The sequence below is a fragment of the Rattus norvegicus genome, chromosome 17 (genome assembly GCF_036323735.1).
Source record: "Rattus norvegicus strain BN/NHsdMcwi chromosome 17, GRCr8, whole genome shotgun sequence".
NCBI lineage: Eukaryota > Metazoa > Chordata > Mammalia > Rodentia > Muridae > Rattus > Rattus norvegicus.
Genome location: NC_086035.1, coordinates 10,456,483 through 10,477,314, shown reverse-complemented (window position 1 = coordinate 10,477,314; position 20,832 = coordinate 10,456,483). Strand labels below are relative to the sequence as shown.

At 47.0% G+C, this 20,832-nt stretch overlaps 1 pseudogene; it reads left to right on the top strand.

Moving 5' to 3' along the window:
- Nucleotides 1-8,932: 8,932 nt before the first annotated feature.
- Nucleotides 8,933-10,026, top strand: Rplp0-ps1 (ribosomal protein lateral stalk subunit P0, pseudogene 1; annotated as a pseudogene).
- Nucleotides 10,027-20,832: the final 10,806 nt, after the last annotated feature.

The following is a 20,832-nucleotide window of genomic DNA, read 5'->3' as shown; positions in this document are numbered from 1 at the left end:
TTTCTGATTGATGTTCACCGTATGCTTCTGAGGTGGCTCTCATATTGAGGTCTTTTGTTTGCTGACCCATGTGGAATGTTGAGTCACGGATGTTGGGTGGGCCCTGTCATTTGCAGTTCACCATATTCAGACAGCTCTCCAAGTTCAGAGCAAAATGGAGGACATACAGTGAACACCAATCAGAAATAACCTAGCTGCTGTCCTAGGAATAAAATCCAGCCACCTCTCCAAAGCTGATCCCAGAAGCCTGTCATTCAGTCATATTCACAGGCCGTCTAAACCCTGTTCTTCGACTTTGTTCTCCTTGCCCTCATGGAGCCGAGACACTATGCTGCTGATACTTATGGGACTAGCTCTGGCTACAGTGGGAGGCAAAGTTTGTCTACTGTATGGTGGAGTGGAGACTGGGTGTGTGGACAGGGCTAGCTGGCAGTTCCCAGGGTGCTTTGTTCTGGAAACATCGTCCTGACGTCACTCCTCTGCTGACGTCATTCCCTCAGCTGTTAGGAAAAAAGGTGCTTTGAATCTATGGGTTCAGGGTCCCAGCTGGCAAGGTCTTGCTTGCCTGTGTGTTTCCACCATATTTACTTCTCTCCACTTCTTCAGAGGAAGCTCCTGAAAATGAACCTCTGGCATGAGGATTAGCACACAGTAGAGTCTCAGTGATGTACATCCAATGAAGAAATAGATTGGTGCACACCTATATAAATGGCTTTTGTTGTCAAGTTGTCACAGCTCTCCAAGTGTCTTGATGACATTCTGCCAAACCCACTGCCTGTGTCCCTGAACAATATTCTCTGAAGATGCCTTAGTCAGCGTTCTGTTGCTGTGAAGAGACACCAACCAAGACCAAGGCAACTCATAAAGGAAAGCCTTTAATTTGGGCTGGATTACAGTTCAGAGGCTTAGTCCATTATCGTCACGGCGGAAGCATGGTGGCACACAGGCAGACATGGTGCTAGAGAGATAGCTGAGAATTCTACATACAGATGAGCAGACAGAAGGAAGAAAGAGAGTCACTGAGCCTGACTTGAGCTTCTGAGACTCCAAAGCCCACCCCCAGTGACACATTCCTAATAAGCCACTCCTTGGTGGGCAAGCATTCAAATCTGTGAGCCTATGGGACCCTTTCTATTCAAGCCACTGCATTCCACTGATTGACCATCTTGTGACTTGATTGGGACTGTCCTTCACTGCTGAGATTTGATGTGCCCCCATTGATCCAATCTGTCCCTAGGTTGGGAGGCAAAGCAAGAGATGTCAAGGACTTAATTGCCAATAAAACCCTTATGGCCAAGTTTGAGCAACAGGAGGTGCTGGAATGACTGGCTTTTAGGCCAGGCCCACCTGGATTCCTTTCATCCATTTAATGATTTCAGCCCTGCGGGTGATGTCCTAGAATCTTTTCTTAGAACTTGTGCTTCTGCAGAATGTTAACTGACAGCTGATCTGAACTCTTGCAAAAAACACAAGCAATTAGAGCAAATATTTAAAGAGATGGAGTTTGAAAGTTAAATGCTGTATTCTTCAGATATGGAGGAATGTCCAGTACTGTTTAACTAGTAGGCGACCCAGCTAGGGACGTGCAGGGTTGGGGACGGGGAGCCTAGCTGATTAAAGAGAGAGAATAGTCACAGTAGGATTAGGAAGATATGAACATTGCTTGGGATGGCTTATTGCACTAACAGTATTAGCTTAGAGGAAATCAGCTTGGTGAAGCGCTCTCCTAAACTACGGAGGGCTTATGTTCTCCACCAAGGACATGGACTGTGTTTACACAGAAAAGGGCTGGCAACGGCTAACATCATTCCCGCAGAACCACAGAGACGATCTTCACATATCAATGTTCCAGTTTTACATTTGAAGCAAGATGTTTGGAGTCTAGGATCAGGTCAGATAGTAGGACTACAATACAGACACAGATCAAATCTTTAGACACTTTGCAGTTTGAGGGAACAGCGCTAATGACGGTCTCATTCTCTGATGACCACGTGTGTGGTACATGCGCACAAAAGCAAAGCACTGATTTAGTCAAGGCAAACGGACAGTGTCCAGGTGTGATGTGAGAATCCAGACCTGAGTGCCACTGAGGCCACAGTATCCACACAGCCACGCCCCTCCCAGAGACCCACGAGCCTCCTACAGAGACAGTGGAGTCTGTGGATCTCCAGCTGACAGACTTCATGCTGGAGGGTTTAGTGGTCAACCAGTGTTTCTGCCTTCTGCCTGAGGATCAGAGACCCTGGCTGCAGGATCCCACTGTAAAATGCTGCCTCTTCCTTCTCCCCCTCCTCTCCCCCTCCTCCTCCCCCTCCTCTCCCCTTCCTCCTCCTCCTCCTCCCCTTCCTCCTCCTCCTTCCCACCTTCCTTCTCTTCCCCCTCCCCCTCTTCTTCTCCTTCCTTCTCCTCCTCCTCCCCTCCCCCTCCTCCTTCACCCCCCTTCCTCCTCCTTCTCCTTCTCCTCCTCCTAGATCTATAAGGATTCCTACCATCTCATGTGCCTGGTTCTCCTGAGGGCCCCACCATACTGTCCATTTCTGACTCTTGACACCTGAATTTTTTCTCAGAGTTTTTGCCCTACTGTTATCTGTCTGTCTGCCTAGGCCATTAGTAACTCTTCTAATATATTTCTTACTCACAACAATCTGCCTCAGTTTCCCCTTGAGCACCACATCTGAGTACTTTCAGTTAGGTCTTAACTGTATCTAAATGCTTTGTTTTTGTTTTTCTGAATGGCATTTTAGCAATGGCAGAAGAATTTCATTGGACATTTCACACATTCAAAATCCAGATATAATGTATCCTGTTTAAACAGGAGTGTTTATTGGCCACCTTACATGTGTTAAGAATATGCATTTAAGTAAACTTAAAAATGTGTATGAGTGTTTTGCATTTCTTGTATTATGTAATACCACATGCATGCAATGCCTGCAGATGTCAGAAGAGGGCGCCTGATCCCCTGGAACTGGAGTTACAGAAGGTGGTGAGGAACTATGTAGGTGCTGGGAACTGAACCTGGGTCCTTTGGAAGAGCAGCCAGAGCTCTTAACCACTGAGCTATCTCTCCAGTTCTTAACTTTGAAAGCTTTTACATGTATGTAAAGTTTAGATATATAGCTGTGCAAATTTGCTGGATATATATATGTGTGTGTGTCTGTGTGTGTGTGTGTGTGTATGTATGTATGTATGTATGTATGTATGTATGTATGTATGTATGTATGTATTGCACACAGCATACACCCCTACAGAAAAATCACCTTAAAACAGTTGATAATAAATTTAAAAGACCTTAACATAGGCAGGTATGGAAGTGAACCTTGCCTTTGATAGGACATAATTTCCTGGGTAGCAAAAATAGTCAAAAACATAAATAGCTTAATAAAATATATACTGGAGAACCATACACTATACACATACACCAACTCAGATATTGAATTATCCAGTCTTGTAGCATTATTTATAACAAAATGTATCATCTCCTAGTGATACGCTATCTTAGCATTAGAATTGATCCTAGCACAGCTTTACTATCCAATAATAAAATTATCTCCTTCTGACATGGACAAATATATGTGTGTTTTATATGGAGCAGAGCCCAGAAACCATGCCCCCCAAAAAGAACTTATGTAGAAAGAAATGTTTTAAATCTGCCTAACAAAACACCAGCTTAGACATTTCCTGAGTATTTTAACCATTTAATCACTCTTTAAGGGAAAGCCATTAGTTATCTATCCTTGGGGTAACATGTAACAACATGGCCTTTTTCCTATTGCACACAGTCAGCTTGCAAGTCCTGAAGGATGGCAGGGTTGCATCTTCTGAGTTCCCAGCACAGAGAGAAAATAAAGCTTAAAGACATTTAACCGTATGGGAGCCGTCACTTCCTGTGCACAGCATGCATATTCCCACCCCATATTGGTCACTTGCATATTGAGAATATTCTCTCTCAAGAAGATTTCATTATAAGATTTTCAAGAACCTATCTGATCCTGAAAATCCTACAAGAAGGTTTTTTTTTTCCCCTTCAAGGACCAATTAACTCTGTCCCCATGCTGCTTTAGACACAAGTAATTATATTCATGCAAAGTGTACTTTTGGACAAATCATCATGAGTTTAAGAAAGACTGGTCACTTAGAAGTCCCCCTAGGAGACACCACGATAATGCCCACTTACTAGACTAAGCATCCATGGCTACACAAAGCACAGTCAAGTTCTCTTAAGCACCTTGTTTCTCTGTGTCCCTAGTGAGTGTGTGAATAGATGTGTGTGTGTGTGTGTGTGTGTGTGTGTGTGTGTGTGTGTGTAAGTGAGTATCTCCTTAGTTGAAGATATTCACCTGTCATGACAGTTCAAGGTTCAAGGACCATCTGTGAAGATCTGGTGAGCTGAGACTTATAAGGTCAAATGGTGACTTTTCTTTGTGTCATGAAGTATCCAAGTGAGCACAGGGGAAGGTTCAGATTTGGGGAAAAGGCTTGGAGATGAGCCTACAAGAATAAGTGTTAGATTTAGGTCCTGTGACCAACGTAAGTAGTGTGCTGACTACTTGAGGATGTAATGTTCATTGCAAGTCATAAACCCTTTATTGTCAAAGCAAGCCACATCTGTACACCTACATGATTGCTTTTGCATCCTGCCAGAGCTATGGAGAACTAGCCAAGAGAACATGCTTCAGGGGCCCAAGCTCCCCTTGATCACTCAAAAGTGGATCTTCTCTGCAAATCACTTTTAAAAGCTTATTCAGCACCCTGCTGGGAGCTTTCCATGCCTGAACACCAGGCTAAAAGGCAGAACTCAAACGTCTAAGAAAAACAAAATAAAAGAAGCCACTTTTAGAGGGGGCCACCTTCACACTCAGACATGAACAGAGAGCCCACAACCTGCCCTAGGGAATGGCAGCATCTGCCAGGGCCCAAAGCCATATGGGAAGGAAGCGTCCCTGCCTAATCTCTCAAGAAGGAAATAAATCTGTGGCTGTGGGATTCAGGAGCAAGCTATGGGCTACTGCAGACACAGATCTCACTCCGTTTTGTCATTCCTGGCTGTGAACCTTGAGGAACTCACTGTCTCTCTCAGCTTCCCAGTCTCAGCAGAGAACAAGAGGCTGCCTGCACAAAACTACCCTAGGAATGAATGCGCTGTCACCAGAATCCAGCTGAGAACATTTTAAAACACGTTAGAGAAAAATCCTTTTTAATGTCCAGATAAGAGAGTACTTTTGGGATTAGATACTGAAAGAGAAAGTGTCTGCTCCAGCAGCTCAGACAGTAAACTGCCAGGAGCCTCGAGGAGAGGCTAAGGCTAGCAGATGACTTTCCTGGAGAAGCCCCACCATTTTTTGCATGGTCTATGATAGATGAGCTCTGAGAGGCAAGGCCTCAAGAGACTTCACCTCAGGATCACTTCTCACTGCTGATATGCCTTTCCTATCACTATTACATAGCCTAACGATTCCTGGACATCAGCCCGCCTATTGGGCAAACTTCCTGCAGATCAACACAAAGATGAACTGTCATGAATTAATGCTGCTTAGATGAATTAATTATTTCATAAAATTCCTGGTTTTGGTTCAAATAATTTTAGGAAAAAAAACTTTAAGAGACGGTTTTAGTTGTTTTTGCTAGAAATAATGGTAGAATCAAGAATAGAATGTGCCCATTCCTCATAAATAGTAAGTAAAGACTGCATAATAAGAAATATAATGAGCTTTCATAATTACACTAAAAAGAGAAATAGGCTTGGGACAAATTTTTGTTCAAGGAAAAACATTCAGATCCAAGAATGAAGCCACAAGTGTGCACTATGATAAGACAAGGAAGGCCATGCAAAAACTGTTGTTTTGAACTTATAATGAACTTACAGAATGAAACACTGCTTTGAACTTGTTACTGATACCTTTCTGTAACTCCCTTTTCTGTGACATTTTAACTACGAGGTAATTCTTACATGGAGAACTTTTTGTCTAAAAGCTATAAAAAGCTGAAAACAAGAAAAAAAAAGATGGTGTGTCCCTTTTCCACTTCACTTGGTGTGTGTGTGTGTGTGTGTGTGTGTGTGTGTGTGTGTGTGTGTGTTGTCTGAAGAGTTAAGGCGCTCCAAGCCTCTTGCCCAGCCTGCAAGGGGCTCCTGGCTGACTAGCCAGGGAAAGGAGCACTAGCAATAAATCTTTTCCTAATTCCCCACTCCATGTATTAATTGCCAGAAATCAGTGCTTATTTAAGCACAAATAATAAGAGAATTATAAAATTAGCATGTATTTAAGCACAAGATGTTGATTCCCCAGTGCTTAGTTAAGTACAAAGAGTTAAGTTTTCGGTGCTCATTTAAGTGCAGAACAGTAGTAAAAACGTTAAGTTCTCACCACTTAATAAGGCACAGAGAGTTAGAGAGAAAAGGAGCCAGCGGTTTTCAGCAAGAGTGTTAAGCTTCCAGAGGCGATCAGACTCTAGCCACTAGCACAGTTAGAGAGAGTTACAAGGCTGGAGAGCATTAAGTCTTTTGGATTTTGTCCAACTCTGTGCTCCTCTTCAGCTCCAAACCCCAAAAGGCCAATACAGGGACCCTGGCAGTAAACCCAGAATGATGCTGAGGATGAGCATGACCCCATGCAAAGATGACATGCAAACGCATGAGATGGGCATGGACCCTGCGGAAGGAAGACGTGCAAATTCACAAGCATGGACCCTGTCTGTGCAAGGAAGATGTGCAAATTCACAAGCACGGACCCTGTCTGTGCAAGGAAGATGTGCAAATTCACAAAGAGTTTTATATTTTTAGATGGAAAAGGTTTTTAAAGAATGAAAAAGTGGGAGGAATTGGAGGAGGGAAAAAAAACATAATCAGAATGTAGTGTATGAAGAAAACCTATTTTCAAGCCTCAGCCTGTTGCCATGCTGCTCAGGTCAGGTGGAGGATGCTCAGAGACCTGGGTGCCACCAAGCGATGGAGGGATGGGAGAGAACGAGAAACAGAACAATGTGTGCACAATGAAGAGAGGCCACGGTGAGGTCCTAGCTCTTGCTGCTGCCAAGGACCACGTCTAGCTAGGTCCAAGGCCCTGCAGCAGCAGGGGTCTATATAGACGTCTGTGGCCCATGTTACCACCAAAGGCCACGCTGATGTCCCTGGTCTGGGTTGACTCAAGGGCCATGTTGATGCCCAAGGGCTGCATAGAGCTGGCCCCACCCCTTGCCTGGGCAGTGCTGCAGAGTTGACCCTGATGGCTGGAGCATGAGAGAGCTGGCAGGCTGACACACTCATCAGTTACCATTCAGGCCCAGATTCAGAGCTTTGAGGTGACCCACCCAAATATTTACCCCATCCACAACACAAAGCAACAACAGGATGTCCTAGAGGAGGAGCCCCAGTGAGGTTCCAATATTGACAGAGTAGCCAGGGTCCTGCAACCAGACTCAGGACGAACTGGAATGAACATTCACAGGTAATCTGTTTGTGGAAAAGGGTGTACTGTGTGACACACTGTGACACAACACAGATTCCACAAGAGATTTCTGTTTGTCTGTTTGTTTGTTTGTTTGTTTGTTTTACCTTTTATCTTTGTCCTTGGGGATTTCAGCAGTGGGGGAGGTCACAAGGACGGAGGGTGGATATGGAGGGATGGGGAGACGAGTGGGATTGGGGTGCAGGGTGTGAATTTCACAAAGAATCAATAAAAAGGTTTTTTTAAAAAAAAGTAAAAGAAAAAAATCTATGTTCAATTTTCTAAGACATATAAAAGGCACAAACCACAGGGGAATGAGTTGATTTGATTAAAATCCAAAGCCGCTAAACAACTGTGATCAATAACGAAGTGGAGGGAGTAGTCGAAAGTGGGAGCGCTCGCGGACACTGGAGAACAGGATATTGTAAAGGAGTCCTATAGATCATGTATGGAAAGGCTGTCACCCTAAAGAGCAAGTAGATAGTCTCTGAATTGACCCAGGAAGGCGCGTGCATGGGAAATTCACGAGGGTGTAAAGGGGTCACATAGAGCAGCCATTCTCAGTCGAGGGCATCACTTACAGGTGATGGCAGGTCCCTCAGGCAGGCAGTTGCTGGACATCTGTCCTTGCAGGAGCATCTTCTCGGCCATGCTGTAGTGGTCTCTGCACCATGGCTCTGACCAGGTAGCTAGTTACCGTTCTTATCACCGAGTGTGTATGTGCAATCCCTGTGTCCTGAGTTGTTTCTTTGTGTATTTTTGTGAGGGTTTGAAAGACACGATTCTACTTGCATTCTGGCAAACATTCCTAGGACAAACAGTCAAATGAAGCCTCTGTAAAAGTAACAAGAAACTCACAGGAGAAGAAACAGCAAGGGCTCCCCCAAAACAAACAAACAAAAACCCCATAAAGGCACCCAAAAAAAGAGTCACCACCATTACTTAGTAGAGAGCAAATGGAAGCCAGATTCTATTTCTCAGTCAACGTTTCACAAAACTGTTACTGTCTGGCCACACGTGGGTACCAGGAAGATGTTGAACATCAAGAGCCGGTGGACAAGGAGAGCATGAATGGGCTCTGTGGTGAATCTCTTGGTCACAGGAAATTTTTGAGCAACTGCATCAGATACAGGTATTGACAGGTTGTAGAGTAATTCTTGGGGACACCTTCCAACTGGGAGGCAACTCGGCTGCCCGTCAATGGTGCAACGCGTGGGTCAGCAAACTCTGACAAGGCCCAAGAGCTTGCACAGTTGTCCCTTCCATGGGGATTGGCTCCAGGATCCCCAGCAGACGTCAGAACTGGAGGATGCAGGTCCCTCGTCTAAAATGGAATACTGTCTGCCTATAGCCGTGTACTTCTGCCTGCAGAGTTTGAGCCATCTCGGGATTATTTAGGGCATCTAATGCAATGCAAATGCTGGGCGAGCGCTTTATCCTGTGTCGTTCCGGAGATAATGGTAAGGAAAGAGATTCTGCGTCCAGCACAGATGGCGTTCCTCCCTGAATTTCTTGATCTGCAGTGGATTGAGTCCTCAGCTGTGGAATGCATGGGCACAGAGGAACAAGTACGCACCACTACCACCATTAGGCAGGGAAAACTACCGTAGAGAAGATGAGAAAGATCTCTCGCCAGGCTTCTTCATTAGAGTGACATCATCTTCAAACCCTGTGTGGCAGCCCCTGATGCTATGAGGAAAGATGAGGCAACCTGGAAAGTCCACCTCCTTCCTTAAGATCATCCATCTTTTAGATGGTTATCCGTGGAGCAGACAATGTGGGCTCTAAGCAGGACGTCAGACTGGCGGGTTCCTGCAGGGAAAGGCTACAGTGCCGATGAGAAAGAACCCCAGGATGTCCACGGCTATCCAGAGGCATCTGTTAACTTCCCAGCTCTGCAGAAACTGTTGAAATCAGGGACATGCTGCTGGCCAATAAAGTGCAGGCTGCCATCCCCCCATGGGAGGTCACTATGCCAGCTCAGAACAGTGGTCTGGGGTGGAAGAGGACCTCTTTGTTCCAGGCCTTTGGGTATCACCACTGAAATCTCCAGAGGCACCAGTGAAATTCTGAGTGATTATGAGCTGATGGCAGACACGAAGTGAGAGCCGAGAAGCCACACTACAGAACACGCTGAGCGTCTCCGCCTTCTCCCTTGGGCTGATTACCCAGCAGGTGTTAGACAGTAGCAGCCTCCACAGCCTGGAAGTGCGCGCCGTCACAGGACAAACTCCGTGCTCTGGATTCCCAGAGGGTGTCCAAACTGCTGCCAGCGTTTGCGTGCAGATGGGTTACCCCAACTCTTACCTCAGTGCCACAGTCTGTCATCAGTGGGTACTTGCAGAGCCTGGCTTTGTCTGCTGAGACCAAGGGTACCTTGCAACTCGATAAAAAGGTCAAGGCCTTCCTGCCTGATGCATTTGCATTCCAAGGCTGCCCCCACCATTGATGTTCCTATAGCTCCTGCAGCCCTTGGCAAGGCTGAAGCCAAGGAAAGATGGAGGAGGTCAGATGAGGCTGTGGGATTTGGTCTCTGGTTAATTCTGTCAGGGCACCAAACAGCCAGCTTAGCCTGAGAAACAGGGTGATAATAGCATAATTCTCAAAAGGGAAGGAGGAGAAGGAGGAAGAGGAGGAAGAGGAGGAAGAGGAGAAAGAGGGAGAGGAGGAGGGAGAGGAGGAAGAGGAGAAAGAGGGAGAGGAGGAGGGAGAGGAGGAGGGAGAGGAGGAGGAGGAGGAAGAGGAGGAAGAGGAGGGAGAGGAGGAGGAAGAGGAGGAGGGGAGGAGGAGGAAGAAAAAGAGGAAGAAGGGGAGGAAGAGGAGGGGAGGAGGAGGAGCCATGACTGTGCTTTAATAAAGCTCGATTTTTAAAAATAGTATAACACACATTGAAAATGTTACAGGACAACAGATGAATAACTAGGCACATATTTTAGATCAGAGGAAGGTCAAAGACAAGCTGACACAGACCCTTGAGTTGATTTATAGGAACTCTTAAGCCATGAATGTTAAGTCACGTTGTTCTGGGGCATCGTAATGAAAACACGAACTCCAGCATCAGGCGCTCCCTCTCTTTAGCAGAACGCAGAGAGCTGCACTACTAAAGTGAGGCAAAAAGATCCTGATAGACTGGTCCCTATTTGATTTGCTGGTCTGGGAGTTGGTACCCAGGATGTTCTGCGGAATACTGTTCACCAGAATACCTCTCTGTGCCATGTGCAGTGTGTGCATTCCTGGATATGGACTAAATTTCACACACGAAAACTTGTTCAGAGATATGAAGCCTTCGGCAGGCTGTGGCGCACACACCTTTAATGCCAGCTCTTGGGAGGCAGAGGCAAGGCGGATCTTTGTGAGTTTGAGGCCAGCCTGATCTCAAGTTCATGAGCAAGCCATGAGGGACAAGCCAGTAGGTGGCATTCTTCCAGGGCCTCTGCTTCAGTTCCTGCCTTCCTCAGTGATGGAGTGTGGCCTGAGAATTGGAAGCTGCAATGAACCCTTCCCAAGTTGTTTTTGATTGTGTGATGAATACATCACAGCAACAGAAACCTAGCAAAGACAGCAGGCAACTTACGGTCTAAATACTCCAACTGGTTCTGAGGTAAGGACCTAGACCCTGAACTGTAGTAACAGACATGGGACTGTGGGGTCTCTGCACATCTAAGGGTCTTTGTCTGCTCTTTAATAACCTAATGACAAAGGGGCAGGGTCTCCACAGAGCTAAGAACTGAGAAGCTGCATTCCTAGAGCCCAGGAAGTGGCCACTTGCTAGGTAAGGTGCAGAATACACAAGAGCTTCTCCAAAGGAAATGGGGCTTGCTGGAGGAGCATAGGTGACAGAATGCTGCTGGAGTGATAGCTTATGGGCAGAAGACAAGAACTGGGGACATCAGTAGGGTCTTGGCTACCAACTGGTGGTGTTTAGACAGCCAGGGCTATGCAGAGAAACCTTGTTTCGAAAACAAACCAAAATAAAAAAGGAAAGGAAAGAAACAAAGAAACAAAGGACAGAACTTTCTCTTGCACCCCTGAGAGTTGTTTGAGGACCAAGATAGACAGAAAGGAAACGTGGAGCTGTGCCTAAGGGGAAGGAGTAGCCTGGGAGGCGGAGTGCGGGGTGGGAGTCGGGGTTTGGGGGGGTGGATGCCACTCTTCAGGGAAGGAAGAGGAAGCTTTCAGATCACAGCTTTGTCTGATTTCACAGGGAAGCTTAGGTATGGTGTCTGAGCCCGAAGCTATCAGTTAGTGGCAGCCATGTAAACGTCCCTGGATTCCTCCCATCCCATCTGCAGATGGCAGATTTTAAAGGGTCACTTCCCTAGTTTACAAAGCTTCCCAGTCCCACAGCAGAGGCTACATGTGTGTGCACAGGCATTGCTGCAAATGCCAAACATGGGCGTGCTCATGTTTCTGCAAGTACAGCTACGTGAGCACAGCCTTCCCAACAGGCCTGACCTTATCTGCAAGACTACAGTGTTGACAGACTTTTGAAGAGCCCAAAACGGGTCCCAACCTTTCTTTGCAGCATTCCTGCATCCAAGATTGTTTTCTCAAGATGTTGTCAGAGATAGGAAATAAGTTTTCCCCGAAAATGAGTCACTGATAAGTGATCAACCCCTAGTGACAAATTGGAAACTACTGAAGGTTCAAAAAATAGCAAATGATTAAATACAACAATCCCAGACACACAATGAAATGTCTTACGGTCATTAAAATTCTATTTAGGGAGGCTGGTAATTACATGGGGAGAGTGGTAATCACCCAAAGGGGAAGAGGGTACAGAATGGAAATTACAGGCTGATTCCAGCGGCAGTGAAGCCTGACACGGAACGGAACGGAAAGGAACGGAACGGGGTGGAGGGAACATGGTAAAGGAGCTATTGTTAGGGGCAAGGGTGAAATTTGGATGATTCCTTTGAATGCAAATAAGCTGGGGTTCTGTTACTTCATTTCCCTATCTGATGAAGATGAGGAGGGGAGGGATGTGATTCTGAGCTCCTGACACTGGAGAGTTCATAGGGACCGAGGCACAGGCAGGAAGAGTCCAGGAGTCACTGGGTGTGGACACCTTGGAATAACAGACCCCATCAACACCTAGTAACAGCACAGAACCCCCAGAGTCTGCACCTTTCCGCTGACCCCTTCTGGGCTGCTCCTTGCCACAGTTTGAAGGGATGTGGTTCACACACACAAATTCAAGCTATTTCCTGCAAGCGATGTGACTGCTTTCTTCCCCTCTCCAAAAGCTTTCCGAATCAAGGATCCGACTACAATTGAGTCTCTTACGAAAGCGAGGAATCATAAGAGCCATTACAGTGTGTGAAGTTCTCCTACTCGGCCCAGCACTGCCCAAGTTCTCCAGCTCTCAGACAGAAACCTTCCATGTGCGTTCAAGATCAGGAAGGTTCAAGATCAGAGAAATGAGTGCGTGTCAGAAGTCACCCAGGAAGCAAATTCCAACACAAAACTGGACCTTCCGAGGAGCGGGCACTCTGGTCTCCCATCACAGCATCCCTCCTGTGATGTTCTCTTGCATGAATTTCCCTTCACCTTTGTCCTCGCACTAAGGCCTCCATCATAGAGATACAGACAAGGTGTGTCTTCCACCTCTCAGAGCAGAACACTTGTCTGCAGAATGTGAGTAAGTAATTATGAATGGGTTCATCCCATCTCCTTCTGAGCAATTCCCCACCTTCTTCACCAGTACTTTGGCTTCTGGTAAAGTTGGATCCCTCTTTGCTTCCAGAGTTACCCAAGCCTGACTAATCAGTCATCATATTTTCACCATGAGTGGGTTGGAGTAGAGAACTGGAGCCAAGGAGGGAAAGAAAGAAAATAAGCTGGACCCAGTGCAGCTGTCCTGTAACATGAAGTCTGAGAATGCAGTTAACTCTGAGGAAGCAGAGAAAGGGAAAGAACAAGACACGTATGGAAATAGGAATCATTACCCCCTACTGTCTGTTAGTGTCTAAACACTACCAGTCGGTAGCCAAGACCCCTCTGATGATCTTGCTCTTGTCTTCTGCCCATAAGCCATTGCTCCAGTAGCATTCGGTCACCTATGCTCCTCCAGCAGGCCCCATGTCCTTTGGAGAAGCTCTTGTGTATTTTGCACCTTACCTAACAAAAGCATCAAATATAGTCCTATTCAAACCACCAAAGGATGTGTCCTCTCACAGCAATCATTGATCAAGAAAAATGTCACACAAGGTTGCTTACTGGTCCATCTTTTGGAGGTATTTTCTCAATTGAGGCTCACTTCTCGAAGATGACTTTAGGCTTTGTTCCAAGTTGGCCAAAAAACCTATCGAGATCACTATGCCTCGTTCTGGAAGTCCAAAGTCAACAGGCTACTGTGCACCACCCATTTTCTTGGGGGGTCCTTGGCCACTGGCCCACAAGGGTAAGGGGAGCAGAGTCAGAGCAAGCAGTTCTGACGGTCCCTAAGTACAGTGTAATGACAGACTTCTGGGATCAGCTTCATAGAGCCAGCCCAACTTTATTCACTGGGTGAGAGGAATATATCTGAAGAAGACAGCCACTAGGGGACTGCCTGATGGGTGTTCACAGTATGCTTCATTTGCATTACGTAGCATAATCCAATCACCCAGGTGGGAGCACAACACCTAATTATCATATGGACAGGAAGGAGAAAACTTAAAACAAACAAACAAACAGGGAACGGTGTCAAAGGTCACCCTTAAGATAGGCCAGGCATCCATGCTCAGGGACCTCTTCCAATAAGGTCAGGCAGAAAGTAAGAATCCCTGCTGGAGTTAGGGAGTCCCCCATCTTGCACCAAGCTTGTAGAGCTGGCTGGACTGAGTGGACTGCAAACTTCTTCAGCAGGCCCCTCCAATAGGCTACCTGTGGTGACGGCCTTCCTGGTTATCCATCCCTGTATTAGTCAGGGTTCTCTAGAGGAGCAGAACTGATAGAATGAATATATGGGGTTTATTATAAGGTCTCACAGACTATGGGCCAGCTGTCCAACCATGGCTGTCTAACAATGGAAGGTCCAACAATCAGGTAGCTGTTCAGTCCACAGGGCGGGATGATTCAGCCAGTTTTTAGTATAAGAAAGAGCCCGAAGAAGTAGGCTTTAATGCCAACGAAGAAATAGCCTTGCCAGAGAGATGGAGAAGACACAGTGTTTTCCTCTCATACCCTTTTCTATAGATGGCCGCCAGAGGGTGTGGCCCAGATGAAAGGTGGATCTTCCCACCTCAAAATATCCAGATTAAAGATAGGTTTTACCACTTCAAATAATTTAAGAAAAATTCCTCGCAGGTATACCCAGCTACTTGGGTTTTAGTTAAGTCTAGAGGTAGTCAAGTTGATAACCAAAAATAGCCACCATAGCCCCAAAGTTCAGGGCGTTGCTTGGCTTAAGACGGTATGTGTGTGCTATCTGGTCTTTCTCCTTACAAACCTGCCAGGATTCAGTCATGGGGTAGTGAGAATTTTGGTTCCTTTAGAAAACCCAGTTATGCTATGTGATCGTGGCTTTGTTTTCATCTCAGGTGTGGGTTATTGGGCTGCTAACCATGGCTTTTGCCACCTGCAGACAGTTTACATTTGCACTTCTGGGGACTCTTGAGAGGGTATAAAGCTCCAAGAGGGGGCTGGGGATTTAGCTCAGTGGTAGAGCGCTTACCTAGGAAGCACAAGGCCCTGGGTTCGGTCCCAGCTCCGAAAAAAAAAGAACCAAAAAAAAAAAAAAAGCCCCAAGAGAGCCTGTGGCTCCCCCTCTGGCTGCTGGTTCCTGCTGTGGCATTTGCTGCTTTTGCAATTGCTGGCTTGCTGGTTGCTGGTTTGCTGGCTGGAGATACCTGATGACAAAGATTAGACTTGCCCCTAAGAACTCAATGCCCCTGATCATCAGGAAGTAGTCTAATAAGATCTATGTCCCCTTTCTCTCTAACCTTTATTCCCTCCTACCTAGTGTTGGGGGTTGGAAGGGATTATAGGGGGGTTGGGGATTTAGCTCAGCGGTAGAGCGCTTGCCTAGCGAGTGCAAGGCCCTGGGTTCCGTCCCCAGCTCCGGGGGGGGGGGGGGGGATTATAGGGAAATAAGAGTGGAGAAAGGTGGTAGGTAACAGAACCCAGTAAAGTAGCCCCCCAAAAGTACAGTCACAGGGCTGCCCCAAGACGATTTTATCTAATTCCCACTTCCCCCCAAAACACCCTGTAACACAAGTGTTGGGTTTTTTTTTGTCCTATCTCCTTAATGCGCTACCATGGGGGCCAACATGATTTTTCAGAGCTCAATCACACCCAAAGCAAAGCAATCAGGTGGAGAGAGAATTTTTAAAAAGGCAGGTAATAAGGTCCTTAAACAGGGGGTGAGTGGAAATACTTTCTGTGAGATGGGGGAGAAGCTGGGGACAGGCGGTAGGCGGTAGGAATAGAAACCCATGCTTTGGAAGTGTACTCAGGGCCTGGCTGAGGAAGGAGCACGGATCCCGTCTTTCTAGGGAAGGACTGAGAGAAGAGAGAGTGTACGCCCCCCCATTCCCCCTCCCATTTCATGATAAAGCTTCGCTATGGGGCTCTGGGCTATAAAGCTAACTTAAACTACTGAGTGGCCCATGGCCTTGATAAGAGAATTTCAGAGGGTGATAGAGATGGAGGGAAGAAGAGACACAGTTATCTCGAGGAGTAAAAAGAACAAAAGGCCACCGGAGACTCCTGAAGGTTAGACACTGTTGCAAAGAGTTCTGACTCAGCAGGCATTTCTTTCCTTAACTACCCCCCGCCCCTCCCCCATCCTCACCCTCCTGCCCGGACACGCCCAATCCCAGAATGCCTGTGCCCTCCACCCTCCCTCCCATCCCAGGATGCCTGTGCCCTCCACTCCTCCCTTCTGCCAATTCAGAGAAACACAGGTCTTCCCTCCAGTAGCTCTAGAGATAGTGGGTCCTTCTCCAGCCTTCTGTCTCTTTAGCCTGGTTACTGGACTTAGCCAGAACTTGTCCCAGTGCCCAGTTCTTTTCTTGTAGGCATTAGTAACAGCTCAATAAACCTTTCTGCTTCTAGGATCTCAAGAGTTTGTGTTCAGCAACTCTGGAAGGGACTTTGGGCCGGGAGTTTGGAAGGAAAGCACTGGATGAGGTCAGTTGAGCTCAGCCGCCGCCCATTGTCCTTAGAAGAAGCCACAGAACACAGGGTGAATACTTACTTGTGAGGGTCGGGGAGAGGCACACACCTGGCTCCACCTGAACCCTTTAGAACAAGGAACAGGGCAAGGCAGAAAGGTCTGGAAGGAAGGCTGAGGAAGGGGGGAGGTGAAAACCGCAGCTAGCTCCCGCTCCTGAACTGCTTCTCCTGGAGAGTCCCGCTCTGAGCCAGCTCCAAGGTCACCATCTGGCCCAGCTTCTTTTTCTGTTGCTGGAAGCAAATACCCTGCAAAAGTGACTTAAGGACAGAAGGGTTTACTTGGGCTTACATTTCCAAAGGGATACGATCCATCGACCACAGTAGAAAAGACAGGGGAGCAAGCAGGGGAAACACAGTGGCATGGGCAGTGCTAGCATTTCGTTACCTGGCAATAGCCAGGTGCGCCTGACTCACTATAAAAGGGGCTGCTTGCCCTCTCCTCTCTCTTGCCTCTCCTCTCCCCCCCCCCCTTCTTCCCATTCCCCTCCCGCTCCCTCTCTCCACATGCTCATGACCAGCCTCTACCCCCGCCTCTCTACTACCCCCCTACACTCCCCTCCATGCCCTAAATAAAGTCTATTCTATACTATACTGTCTTGTGGCTGGTCCCTCACGGGAAAGGGATGCCTCAGAATGGGCCAGCAGAGGTATCCCCTCCCCCCACCCACCCACTCCATACTGCGCCTCCACCAAACATATCCCTGGCTTCTCTTTTTCCTTTTATAAAACACAACAGGCAGAAAGGTGGGAGCCGTGCATGGCATCTACATCTAGGAAGCAAGAGTGCACAGGAAGCGGGACCGAGCTATGCAGCCTCGAAGTCTGCACCCGTTGATCCATTACCTTTAGTGAGGCCCCACCTCCTAATGGTTCTGTAATTTTGCTAAACAGAGCCACCAGCTGGGGACCAACTTTTCAAACACACGAGCCTGTGGGGACATTTCATATTCAAACAACATCATCCCTCTGAAGATGCAGCCACAGCATAACCTCTGTTCAAGTGATGGCTCTGATGCCTACCCTCGCAACACCCCCTCCCCAGTTCTGAACACCCCAGTTCTGAATACTCCAACGGCGAAACCCTGGGTGCTCCCCTGAGGTCTGGCACATGAATGGAACTCGGTAAAAAAAAAAAAATTGTTTCATTGCATATGGGACATCCACCCAAAATAACACCGTTAACACCAGTTGCTTACAACCGTGCAAGTTTCCTAATATGTCTCTCTGCCTTCGTTTTAAGGTCCAGGGTGCGCTGAGTGACAAATTACAGAGATTTTTTTTTCCCAAATGCCTTTCAAGTCACACTGCGAAATCAGTTCAGCAAATTATGTGTAATCATCAAGGAAATCAATAAGAATTGCGAGTGCATTAAAGAGTTTAGCAGATTCATTATGCATTTAGCACACCCAGCCCAATCTGCAGGAAGCTCGGAGAAAAACAGGCTCTCGAATGTAAACACTGCCTCGAACTGACTGCAGTGTCCTTGTCCTTGGTGGGGCTGTACAGCCTTCAGAGGGGAAGGCTGGTCTAGAGATAGGGCCACCTACTGGCAGGGACCCAACAGCTACAGAGTCCTGTAGGAAAGAGGTACTCTGTCCTCTTCCTGGGTCCCTCAGCTACTTTGAGTCTCTGTAAAGGAATCACAACTTTGTTCATTCAGTAAACATTGCCCACACACCTGTGCCGCACCAGGTTGCATGCCAGGTGCTAGAGCAAAACCAAATCAGAACAGGATGCTCAGCCTAGTAGGTCCACAGACCCAGGACAGCACAGCCCATCCCAAAAGGAGGCTCTGAACCACCCTATCACAGAGGCGTGTTACTGGAAGTTTTGAAGAGTCTTCCTGGTTCCCTACATGTTATTGAGAAATCTGGATCTCTACTTGGGGGGTTCTTAGTTTCTTTGATAAAAGATTTAATAATAAGCCCAAAAGGAATCTCAAGGCTAATCTTGTTGGAATGTAGAAGAAAAAAGGCAGGGCATATAAGCTGCCCATCTCAGCAGCTTCCCAGAGGAGGAAGACGGAGACAAAGCCATTCTGAGTCAGGCCAGTGTGGAGGTCAACCACCTGATAGGCAAGTGACCACAGGGTGGGCAGAGAGGCTTAGAAGAAAGACGGAGCCCAAAATGTTAGGAAGAGAATACGCAGAAAAGAGATAAAAAGAAGAAAAGGAAAAGTTGGAGTTTCCTGAAGAGTGGGGGAAAGCAGCTGTAATCTATAAGCAACTTTGTTTCAGGCAGGGATTCCAGAAGGATTATCTTACTGAAGGGATAATTACCCCCCTACCTTGCAGTGGAAATTCTGGGGTTTTGGTTTCTTTAAAAGACACCCAAATAGGAACTGGAGAGATGGCTCAGCAATTAAGAGCACTGACTGCTCTTCCAGAGGCCCCGAGTTCAATTCCCAGCAACTACATGGTGGCTCGCAACTACCTGTAATGGGATTCAATCCCCTCTTCTGGTGTGTCTGAAGACAGTGACAGTGTACTCACATACATTAAATAAATAAATCTTTTTTAAAAAACCCACAGAAATATTATAAGAACACATCTTTCTTTTAATCCCAGGGGTGGGATGTGGGGCTGCTTTGGACTGTCTGCAGCAGCTGACTATGATGTGCTTCATGCTCCAACAGAGGCATGGTTTTGTCAGCCGTAGATAATTTCTGCAATTGCACAACCTTTGGAATGCTGGGAACTTTTCAGAAGTGTATAATGCTAGAGCCCAGGTAGGTGGCTGGTGGGGGTGGCTGTGGGTTGTTCAGGGAGATTGGTTGCAGTTTGTCAGTTGTCCTGCTCAAAGAAGAGAAAAGAAATTAGATTCATATCCCCCACCCGCCCTTCTTTCTCTCCTGTCTAGGGATAAAGGGTGAGAGAAAGAAGAACCCACAAAGTAGCAAAGACCAACTACACTATCGCTTTAGGATGGATTAGTGCAAACTTGCATTCCTAAGGGATGGTCTGAGACATCCAAAAGTAGATTTTATCCCCTGGGCTAGGAGCTGGCATCGTTCCTTCAATGGGCCTTCAGTGTTACTGTAACAACAGGGAAAGAGTTAGTAAGAATAGCATCTGTCGGGCTGGGGATTTAGCTCAGTGGTAGAGTGCTTGCCTAGCAAGAGCAAGGCCCTGGGTTCGGTCCCCAGCTCCGAAAAATAGAAAAGTAAAAAGAAAAAAAAAGAATAGCATCTGTCTTAGGGGTTTTATTGCTGTGAAGAGACACCATGATCAAGGCAGCTCTTATAAAGAAAACCATTTAATTGGGGCTGGCTTTCAGTTTCTGAGGCTCAGTCCATCATCGCCATGGCGGAAAGCATGGCAGCCTGCAGGCAGACATGGTGCTGGAGGAGCTGAGTTCTACATTTGGATTCTCAGGAAGCGAAAGGGGACTGTGTGTCACACCAGGTGTAGCTTGAGCATAGGAGACCTCAAAACCTACCCCCGCAGTGACACACTTCCTCCAACAAGGCCACACCTCCTAATAGTGCCAGTCCCTGTGTCTAAGCAGGGATTTGAACAATGAATCTATGGGTGCCATATCTATTCAAACCCCATCTCAAAGGGACACAAACACAGGACACAAATAGTATCTGCTAGGGACAAGGCACCAGAGCATCTGGCTCAGTTAGCAGGGGAGCCCCCTGCAGTCCAGCCTGGGCTCTCTTCACATGCAGATGTCATGGGAGGGGAATAATCCTTCAGGAAGGTGTTGGAGGCAGGATGTGGCCTCTGGTCCACATCCCTTAAGGCTCTCCCTCTGTTTCAGGCTCCTCAATCACCTCTGACTACATATCTTTCCATCTCTAACTTCTCAGTTGGGCTGATAAATGGCACCAGTTTGGGGAATCTGTTTTGGAAAATCAGTAAAACTCCCTTCTCTTGATAACGTTGGCATAGATAAGATCAGGCAAAGATTGATTCACACCCACAGGGAGGTTGTAGCCCAGCAACCTGCCCTCCTTATGTGTGATCCCTAATCACTCTCAGCATCCTTCCTTATGGATGAACTGAAATCTGCTCTCCTTACACATGCTTCCCCACAACAGGCATAACTAATCAAGCTCAGCATTCTTCCCTACTGATTTCTTAACAAGCTCTCCAGGCAGCCAATTAAAAAGCACCTGCCACTTAGGAAGAAGCTAAAGCACCTAATGGTGCTGGGTGCTGTGAGGGTCAGACAATATTGAGAGAAGAGCAATTTCCCAGTCCAAGTGAGAGAAGACAAAAGCCCT